Here is an 11,187-nt window from a genome sequence, read left to right on the forward strand (position 1 = left end):
GGATAAAAACAGGCCTGGGGTCTTCCCCTGGTATTTTGGGAGTGGAGGACAGAGAAGTTGGATTTTAACAAGGACCCCAGTTGACTACAAATCAGATTTGGGAACTTCTGAGAGGAGACAGTAATAGTGCAGTTGAGTTCCTGATGTTTTTTGGAAAGAAACCCCAACATGGCTACTTCCTGGACTCCCTTCTTGGCACTTTCCTGCAGTAACTCTTAGATTTCACTGGGTCCTCATTCCTAGCTGGCTGAGGCGGTTTTATTCCACCTCTGGTTAAGGTGTCTGTTTGGAATGTCTGTTGAGACTGGACTTTCAACCACAGGCATCTCAGCCCTACACAGTCCTGTCTGGATTTTTATCCTGGGAAACCATATACATCTCAGCCCCACACAGTTCTCTTTCTGACCTCGAACAGCAGGAAAACAAATAACCATAGAGAGATGGAGTCACCAGTGAAAAGAGATAGAAGATCAGTTGCTTTAGCTTGAGCCTCTCTAAAAGTATGAAAGATTCTGAAATCTTCCCTGCACTCCCCATCAGACTTGACTTGATCAGGGTCAAAGGTTAAATTGTGTAACGCACAAATGTTGAGTGGAGGCCTTATGATCTTGAGGATGGGGAGCAGTTCCTCCATCACGTCCCTCAGAAGGAGCCAAACCCATCTTGCTTTTGGACTTCAAGCTTCCACCACAGGGTGGTGAGCTTCTGTGGTCTTAGCCAGCCCATGGTGCTTTGTTATGGCGCCCCGAGCAAATGACTATGGCTGGCTTGTTCTGGGGGGCCTACCTCCTGAGCTTCTCATCTCTTCACTCACATCCCCACAACCGCCCCAGGTTCCTGCCCCAGATTTCTTTCTGCCCTCGCCACATCCCTCTGCTATCTTGTCTCTGCCCAGCTGCCAGCATTAAGCTTTGTAAACCACATCTGAACACATCAGTCCCTCTTAAAACCTGCCTGTGGCTCCCTACTGCTCTGAGGATAAAGACCGAAACCCTGGGTCCTAAGTCCCCGCTTCGTTGAGCTTACCTGTCCTTCGGCTCTGTCATGGGCCACTTCCCCCAAACTGGTCTCCCTTCAGTTTTCCAACTCAGCCTTTCCTCCATCTCAGAATCTCTGTCAGGAATGCTCCTCCTTCCTTTCCTTCTAGACCATTCCTCCTCTTCCGTCAAGCCCCAGCTCACACAGCTGCTGGGGACTGATAGGGTTAGGCCTGTTCTGTTGCAAACTTCCCTACCATGCAGCACAACACTGTCCAGCAGCACCCATATGTCATGAGGAACTTGTGAAATGACTTCTTTAATTTCCTTTAGGATGCAAACTCCACCAGAGCAGGGATATGCGTCCAGCTTGTTTGCCTCTATGTCCTGGAACAGGTGCCTGGCACAGAGTAGGTGTCCAATAAATATTAGTTGGATGATAAAATGGCTTGAACGTAATCTCCAAAAGGGCGTGGGTGGGCGTGCCTGTTCATTCCTGCTTCTTCACACTCGGGGGGGGGTGGTGGTGCCTGGAATAGAGTTCATGTGCCATGAGGGGTGGGCCAGGGTGAAGGGAGCGGGGAGAGGGGGCAGTGGCATGGACCGAGTCTCAACAGACAGAGCTTTCCCGGGCCCCTGCTGCGCCTCCTGCTGGCAGAACTGTGTGACAACCTGGTTCAACCATAGTGGAGGAAGCCGGAAGAGCTGCTGGAGTACAAAGAAGAGGGGACGCCGGGTGGGAAGGAAGGGAGCGGAGGGTTGAAGTGGATGGTGGGGACAGCTCAGGGTCAATTTGGGGGTCAGGGAGCAGGTACTGAGGAGACTTTTTTTAGGTGTCCCTAGGCCCTGCTGGCTTGAGTGTGGCAGGAGGACCCTGCGGGGGCAGCAGAGAGCTGGTCCGAAGCTCCCTCCAAGCATCAGAGCCCCTGCTGGCTGGTCAGCGCTGGGGTGCTCACTCGGGCTTGTGGTGCATTGGGGTACCCCCTGCCCCGACCAGCTTCCCTGATTGAGGACTTTTCTTATGGGCTAAAGTACTGTCTGAGGCATCCACTTTAGAGAGCAAGTCCCACCTCTCCTCCAGCATCTTCCTCTCCTGTTGAGCCAGAGTTTACTCCAGAGTTTCCGCAGGGAGCCCTGAGCCTCCCAGAGGCTGCCTGGCTGGAGGATGCCATCCTCTGCATGGCCCCTTGTCTCAGCTCCCTGCATTTCAGGACATGTGTCAGCAACCCACCAGGATGTTGGGTTGGAGTCACAAAGCAGTCAATCTTTTTTGTCTAGGGAGAGTCTGGGAAGATAATCTTACCTCCACCCCTCCAGAACCTTCTTGGGAAGCCTCCGTAAACAGGCTTGGTCTCCAGATTGGAGCTGGAGCTGAGGAACAGATGGACTGACGGATGCCGGCCAGGAAGCTCCAGGTGTCAGGGCCCTGCCTCGTGTGGCTCCCCCAGCAAAGGTTCCCTTGGCACCGTGGAGTATCTGTCTGCTTGTCTGCATGTCTCTTCTCTTCCTGTCCCCCAGCCAGGGGGCTTGACTCAGGTATCTTTAAATTAGTAACTCCTCAACCACAAAGTAAGGAAGATGAAATAGAAAGGGAAGTGTTAATGAGGAAAGGGAAAGAGGCACTATTTTCAAATGCTCTGTGGGATAATTTATTGGAATTCTCTGGGCTTTGTTGATGCTGCTACACAGACTCAGAAAGACTGAACATAGTCTGGTTCTCGGTGTTTCTTCTTTCTGCCCATCCTCTTTCCAAGTACGTCGCCTCTTGCCTTTGGTGGCAGCAGAGACCTGACCTGCCTTTGTATTTATAAAGATCCTTCTTGCGTTTGCTCCTAGGCTCCATCAGTGTTTTGTTACAGACTCACAGAGATCTCACCTCTCTGTGCCTCAGTTTCTTCATCTGTAAAACGGGGCCAAATCAGTCCACCTCAGTTTGATGGACTGATTGGTGGTAACCGGAGGCAGGTGAGATGTGGCTGGAGGAGGTGGGTCTTGGGGGGGTGTGCCTGGAGGGGTTCATCTTCCCTCTGTCCCTCCCCCCAGTCTCTCTGCTTCCTGGCTCCTCTGCTGCTCCCTTCTGCCATGATGCTCCACCTCACTTGGGGCCAAGGAGATGGAGCTGGCCGACCACAGACTGAGCCTCCGAAACCATGAGCCCCAAACAGACTTTTCTCTCTCTAAGCTGTTCTCGTGGGGTGTTGTGGTCACAGTGATGAAAAGCTGACTGACACACCTAGTGAAGATGGAGCACCCTCTGTGGCATTGGCACAGTGAGGACGTTGCCCAACGCTGCATTTCCCAGAACGTATCTCCATGACAAATGGTGCATGGCCGAACACGGAGACTCGACTCACCCGAGCACAGGACCTGGCCAGTCTGCACCACCAGGCAGGAGGGGAGACCGGAAGCTCTTGGGCAGAGGTGGATGCTGCCGCCTGGGAGCCCATTTTCCTCGGGGAAACTCAGCTCTGCTGCTCAACCTTTCCGTTCATTGGATGGGGCCCACCCACGTTGTGGAGGGTCTTCACCTTTGTTTAAAGTCGACCGATGTGACAGCTTTGGTCACCTACCCAGCACCTCCGTAGCCATCTACGTCTGTGTTCGGTTGACTCCCTTGGCCTGGGAGCCAGCCCCATGTCCAAAGCTGGCCATCGGCGCCACCTCCCGGACCAGCTGACTTGATCCCGTGTTCTCAGGCTGCTCGACCTCACACCACCCACCTCCCCTCCAGTGACCTGCTGCTTCTGCTTGTTCCGGTGTCTTGGGATTCTTGGGGGTGGCAAAGAGGAGGACAACCAAAGAGGCGTTCTGCACTCACAGAGGCAGTTTACTTCTCTTTTCTGTGCAGTTGACCGTGGCTAGTTCTTAAGGGGAAAAAAAAATCAGACGTCACCTGCTCTTGGGGTGACGCTTGTGGCAGGACTCACACAACTTTCAGGAAATCAAGAAGCTCAAAGTGTACCTGTCTCCTTCCGGCTTGAGTTATATTAGCCGGCCCGCTTTCCTTGTCTCTTGTTCTATTCATTATTATTTTTTTACCTTGATCACAGCAGGTGGGGAGGGGCCGCCCTCATGACTCCTGGCCAGCCAGGCCTTTTGGTTGGCATTTGAGACAGAGCACAGGGACAGCTGTCCATCAGTTATAAAGAGGGCCCCCCACTCCCCCATCCCCGCTCTTCAGCAGCGAGCTCCTTATCACCCACAACGCAGTCTCCTCCCGGTGCAAGGATTACCAAAGAATGTTCCTTAAGAGTATATTCAGAATTTGATTAAAATGTTGGTTTCGAATCTATTCTTAACTCCTTAAGACCTGAGACCACAGTGTGTCCTAGGGCAGAGTGGGGACAGGCCCTCTTTCTGAGGCCCGGAGTGTAAATATTTTTAGCTTTTTGGGCTATGTAGTGTCTCTCCCTTTGTTGTACAAAAACAGCCAGAGACAATATGTAGAATGTGCCTGGCTATGCTCCGATAAAACTTTATTCATGAGCACTGAAATTTGAATTTCGCATAATTTCCACATGCCATGAAATAGGCTGCTTCTTTTGATTTCACAAAAACCTTTAAAAATATAAAAAACATTCTTAGCTTGAATGCTATGAAAACAAACGGAAGGCTGAGTTTGGTGCGTGTGCTGGTTTGTGGACCCCGTTACAGAGGGCAGCTTAACAGACTGGAGGGAGCCCGCGGAGACCCCAGGGAATGGAACCTCGCCTGTCATCTCTGTGCGTGTTAACACGAAATAACCCTGAGTCTGCCACAGCACGGGCGGTCATAAAATAATTAAATAATTAACAGGTGACAAAAGTACAAAGGTCAAAGTCCCCTTCCTCGTGGCTCATCCCTGCTCCCACCCCGCAGAGGTGAGAAGCAGGCTTCCAGTCCTCCAGGGACCGGGGACCCATTTCTCCATCCTTTTCTGCCTCCTCAGAAGTTCACACATCAGAACTACTGGGACGACCAAGAAAGAGACCAGGACACCTGACCAGGTCCCCTCTTATTTGGAGGACCAGCTGCCTCCGGTGGGCAGGCTCTTGCTCTTGTCTGCTAAGCCACGTGTGTCTGAGTGGACAGGTGTCAAGGTGGCTCTAGAACACATACGCTCAGGGCACCTGAGGGTGGGCTCCCAGACCCGGGGCCAAGCTCCCCTCTTGCCTCAACTTCCCCACAGTCTCTGGCCCCATCTGATCCCCAGCCACCAGCAGCTAAGCTCTCCGTCGAGCTGGGGGTCCGACCTCCCTGAGTTCTGCTTGTTTCGTTCCTCTCTTTACTTTCCCTTTGGATTTTCCCGGAGTGGACACTGATTTGACTCTCAGCTTCTTTTCTAGCTTTTCCTTCGGGAATGAAACCGGGCTATTTTTGTTTGCGAGACTGGAAAGCAGCGAGGAAAGGAGCATGAGAGGAGCGCCCGTGGTCTCCACTGGGATCTTCCCTGCCTGTGGTGAGCTCTCCACGGCGGCACTTAGAAACCAGAACGAAGGCCAGGTGCGGGGCGAGCGCTGCATTTGTCTTTTAGAACTGGGAGGAGGGAGCCTCCAGGGTTCCTTGGTCCTCACTCCTCACTTCCTAGATGGGGAATTGAGGCTCGTGGGGTGGAAGTCAGGAACGGCTGCCGCAGGGTGTGAGGCTGGAAGGATGATGCAGGTGGGGGCTGGGCTGGGCTGCTCCTCGAATGCCTGGTTGGAGGCGTGGCCTCTTCTTGGAGGTGGGGAAAGGCTCCCAGGAGGTCCGGGCAGGGTCCAGATGATTCAGAAAGACCATCTGTGGATGAAGGATTGTGTGATGTGCGGTTGGGCGACTGGGGTGGGCGGATCGAGAAAGGATGGACCAAGGCGTGGATGTTTGTTGGTGGGCGGGAGAGGTGTGCAGCTGCTGACCTGGGAGGAGGCAGGTCAGGTCAGGGGGCTTTTGTCCAGATGGGGACATAAGCACATTTGACGGTTGGTATGAAGGAATCTGGGGAGAGGCAGAAGATAGGAGAGGCTTTCCTGCTGGAGAGAGAACTTGGAGGTAGGAATCCAGGCCCAGGTGAGCCAGGAGGCAGGGGCTGAGGAAGCTGGTGCCGGCCCGAGAGGTAGGGCCACCGGTTTGTGCCCAGCCACCAAGACTGACTTGTGAGGTCTCTGTTCATGGTTGTGGTTCTGGTGTCAGAGGTCCCTGGCCCTAGAGGCCCCTGACGCCAGAGGCAGCCACCGAAAGCATCGGCCTCATGGGTGAGCAGGTTCCCCGCCACACCACAGCCTCCAGATTCTTGGAAGGAAGTAGAATCAAGGTACTGCCGCTCCTGTTTATTGACGGCTGATGTGAGGGAGCAGAAAACTTCCTGACCCAAATGAAAAATCGCCCTCTGGGTGTCTGGACGTGTCCTCTCTGAGGCCCTGCATTTATTCAGCTCTCTTTGACTCGGGTCCTTACGGGATATCCAGCGCTGCTCCAGTCATATTTATTTCAAACCCTTTCCAATTTCCGACAATTATTTTCTTGGCCATTAAGCCGGACTGAGCAGGAATACTTTAGTGTGCTTATTTAAATCTCACTGCATTCGTACGTTCCCTTGTAAGTAAGGTCTCTGGTTCCCCCAAAGTGTCAGTGTGGAAGCTTACGACGACTCATCAATTTCTCAGTCCATCTTCCAGAAGGTCAGCCTTGAAGCAAATTGTATCCTGTCACCACCCAGCTCAGGGCCCTTGCACCATCCCCCTCACGTTGGAGGACAAGGACCTTAGACTCACAGAGCTACAGTATTCAGATCAATTTGCAAGAGAATATGGGGACAGCGTCAGGGAGCTTCCAGGCTGAGAGGGGTTTGCTGCAACCTGACCCCTGCAGAGAATGGACTGCCTTACCTGGGTGCTGACATGGTGGGTGATGGATGCCAGTCCCAGGAGGATCCTAAGCAGGGGGTGGCAAGGTCAGGTTTCACTGAGGAAGATCAGGCTGGCCGTGTGTGGCGGGTGTGTGGAGGGACAGCAGGCAGGAAGGCAATGGCCCAGGCACATGTAACCAGCTTCCACACCCTGTCAGTTCCCCTGTGACCAACTTCATCATTTCAGAGTCCCACACAAAATAAAAAGGTGGGACATCTCATTCAAAAAAAGTACACACATGGAACATTATTCAGTCATAGAAAAGAATGGAGTACTGATGCACGCTACGCTGCGGACGGACCTCAGAAACGTCATGCTAAGTGACAGGTCACGCATTCTACCTTCCGTTTAAATGAACTATCCAGAGTAGGTAACTCCATCGAGACAGAAAGCAGACTGGCAGTTGCCAGGGGGTGGGGCCAGAGGAATGGAGTGGGTATGTTTTCTTTTAGAAAATATTTGGAAATAGATAGTGATTGTACAACAGGGAGCACAAATGGACAAAATGTTGTTCACATTCCGATGGTCCAGTTTGTTATGTGAATTTTTCCCTCAGTAAAAAAAAAAAAAAAAAAAATATATATATATATATATAAAATAAATATATTTATACACATATAATATATATAGTGTTAAAATTATATATATATATATATATATATATATAAGTATATTGTGTATATGTACAATATGTAGTGTGTTAAAAATGATTAAGCCTTTGAAGGTGGCAGCAGCAGGCTGCTAAACCAGCACTCCTTTTCTGTTTTTGGTGACTCTTTTTTTTGGTGGTGCTGGGGATTGAACCCAGGGCCTTCTGAGCTATCTCCCCAGCCCCCAGCAGCCCTTTTCCAAGCGCCGGGCCTGACTTGCTGCCTGTGAGCTGGCTCCCGACTCCCAGGGCCCCGAGAGCTGCAGGTTGGTGCTCCTGGGGCAGGAGGCGCTGGGGAGTCTGTGGCTTGGCTCGGGATGCCTTGACCCCGAGTCCTCGCCCTGAGCCGCTCCAGCCCCGGCCTGCCCCAGTGCTTCCCCCAGTGCTTCCCCGGAACAAGTGTTGCTCCTGCAGCTGCCTTTGATGCTGCTGCTGGGACCTGCTGTGGCTGCCCTGTGAGCGGACCACCAAGCGGGTACTCGCGCAGCCAGAGGGTAGACCCCAGACTTGGGTCATAAACAGAGCGTTTCTGGCCTCGACTAACCGTAGCACAGCTAGTTCCCAGTCCTGGCTGCACAGTAAAAACACAACAGAGCTGCCGGAAGCCCCAGCGAGGGAGCTAACTGCAACCCATCGGGGGCCTGTCCTGCCTCTGTGCTCCTGGTATCGGATGTGTGTTTATGAAGATCTGCTGGTTAATGCCACTAAGGTGGACGTGTTGGATGATTATCGTGAATTCTATCCCAGAATTTTAACTCACTAACCACTCTCCTTACAACTAACTCATCTAGTCCGGAAAGAGGCTGGCGAGCCTTATTGAGATAAAGGACCACACGGGCAGATTTTAAGCTAAATTATTTAGTTCAGGCCTCTGATTTAGTATATCAGAGAATTTGAGAAGTAAATGAGAACTTCTCCTCTAAGCACCCCATGACTCCCAGTCGCACAGAAATCCTTCGAGGGAAGGGCGCAGGCTGCCCGTCTTCAAGTTCAACAGTGCACATTCCTGTTTTCCTGCAGACCAGACAGGTCTCCTCCTCCCTCAGGCATTTGACACAGACTCCTCCTTCCCATCCTTGGCTCCACTGTGGGGCTTGCCCATCTCCCAGGAAATACGGTCCAGACTTGGGGGCACGCCGGGAAGGATGGTGTCACAAACCAAGGAGAGAGGGCTCAGAAGAAACTGACCCTCTGATTCTGATCTTGGACTTCCAGAATTACAAGGAAATAATTTTCTTTTTGTCTTCTTATTTTATTTTAAATATTTTTTTTGGTATCAGGGATTAAACCCAGGGGCACCTAACTACCAAGCCACATCTCCAGCCCACACCCCCTTTTAAATTTTGAGACAGGATCTAGCTAAGTTGTTTTGGGCCTCGATAAGTTGCTAAAGGTTGGCTTTGAACTGGAGACCGTCCTGCTTCCACCTTCTGGGGAGAAAATCATTTTCTCTCCTCGAAGCTGTCTGTGGCAGCTCCTACAACCTAATCCTGGGTCATCATCATCAGAACCACCCCAGGTGGCCCCCCTCCTGTCCAGAGGGGTTACTCCCTCCATGACCCCCACACCCCAGAAGCCGAAATACAGAAGGCGAGTTCTGGATGAGGCAGAAAAAGAGCACAACCCCACCTATGATCAAGATCCCAGCAGGCCACCTCTGGATAACTCGTGTGGGGCTTGGGCAGTATCCCTTACCTCTCTAGACAGTTGGGTGCTAATTTTTGTGTCCTTGTGTCCTTTTTAAAAAATTGATTTCCTCAACTCCCTCTGCAATATGGGGGTTATTGTCCCTGGGTACCAAAGTGGCAACTCTGCCTCATCTCTGATTTCTAGTGGAAGAACAGTGGCTTTAACAAGGCTATTGGCTATTGGGGGACAATCACAAGCAACTCGGATTTGGCCCTGAGCTAGGAGTGCCTGATGCTCACGGTCCAGCGGGCTTCACTTCCTGTCAGTACTGGACAGGTGGACAGTGGCCTGAGGGTCTGCCTGGGTGGGGCCTGACCCCCAGAACACAGCTGGAAGTGGGTAGCTGAGGTGGGTTTGGGAGCTGGTGGCTAGAAGTTCCCACCCAGCAGTGTGGCTGCTCAGGGTTTCCCTTCATGGGGAGCGTTTCTGTGAGGTGCAGGTTTTTGAAGCTCACTATTAGCTGGATGCCTGAGATATGTTAAAAGCAGGACAAAATTCAACCCTTTCTGTGGGTTCAGCCCAGCTGGCATCTCAAGTCAGGAATCCATTACAGAAGTTGAGAAAGGCCAGCACGGAGAGCCAACACAGCCCTCTGATTGACTGAGCTCGGTTCCTGGGAGCAAAGAAGACAGAAGGATGGGAGGCAGGGGAGGGTCCCGGATGGACCCTTATCACTGACAGCTAGCTTCCTTCAGTGCTCAGTGCGATAGGCCAAAACCAGTTGTCTTGGTTACAGAGCCCGTTGTCTTACAAGAGCAAAGGGCAGATGTTTTAATGTATAGCTGCGTCAAATGTGGGGGCTATGAAGGAAAGCGAGGGAGTCAAACAGCTGGGGGTGGGGATTTTGACCTGGCCGAGACAGGCTTACAGGAAGGAGGGAGGGCGAGGAGCATGCAAGTACTGAGCCCCGCCTGCCCCGCTCAGGGCGAATCTCAGCTCTGAGCCCTCTTCCACCAGGAGCTGAGCACCGTCGATCTGGGCTCTGGCCTTCAGGAGGCTGCGGGCTGCGGTCCTGGTTGTTGAGGTTGGTTGAACTGAGAGGTCGGCCTGAGGAGTCCTGTGGGTGCCTATGCTGTCATCCCTGGGGAGTGTTCTGGGTGGTAAGGCCCCAATTAAGGCCCAGTACTGTGTGCTGCCTTGATGTCTGGTGACTCTGAGGACCTCCAGTGGCCCCCTCTACTTATCTGCACTCGGCTCCCATGGAGAAGGTCTCCAGTCACACAAAGCTCCACTGCAGTTTTTCCACGTCCCTGAGGTGTCGGTTCCCTGCCAGCCTGTGAAATTAGTCAAGCATGCCCATTGCATTCGCCTGTGGGAACCAGGGGCCACCTCACCCTCTCGTTACCACCAGGCTTGCCTCTGCAGGCCTGGGGTTCCCTCTGTTCCCAAGTACAAGACCCCTTGGCCCTGAGTGATGGACTGTGTGCTCTCCACCAGGCTTTGAGTACATGTGGCCAATAAACCGCTGCCCAGCGCTGGGTGTCCTGAGTTTGGCCTAACCCCAGGTGGGGATCCCTCCCTCACCAAGCAGGTGATTAGGGGGCAAAGAAAATGCTTCCTCCCCAGCTCTGCCTCACACTCTAGGTCAGGCTCTTTGGAGAGTAGAACTGCCACTCCCAATTTAATCTAATTAAACCTTGTGAGTTACTCAGACCCACTTGCCAGTGGCTCCCATTGGCAAGAGGGCACCTCTCATGGTTGAGCCTGGGTGCCTACATGCTTTTACCTAAGGGCATCTTTTGATCCTTCATTTGATCCAGGGTACCAGTCTAGCACCTCATGAGCCCTTCTGGCAACCTGCAAGGCCTCTCCTTCTCTCCTTGACTGATAAAGTGAGACCTCTGATGTCCGTCTTGGGTTGCCAGCATCCCTTGGCTCAGATGCTTCCTTTAAAAAAAAAAATGAATGAATGAATGAGTAGAAGAGAGGAAAAGTCTATGTATAATGAAGGAAGTTGGCAATATGCTTTCTAAGGGTGTGTATTAGTTAGGATAAAAGGCAAGCTGCT

This window comes from Sciurus carolinensis, chromosome 2 (genome assembly GCF_902686445.1).
Source record: "Sciurus carolinensis chromosome 2, mSciCar1.2, whole genome shotgun sequence".
Lineage (NCBI taxonomy): Eukaryota > Metazoa > Chordata > Mammalia > Rodentia > Sciuridae > Sciurus > Sciurus carolinensis.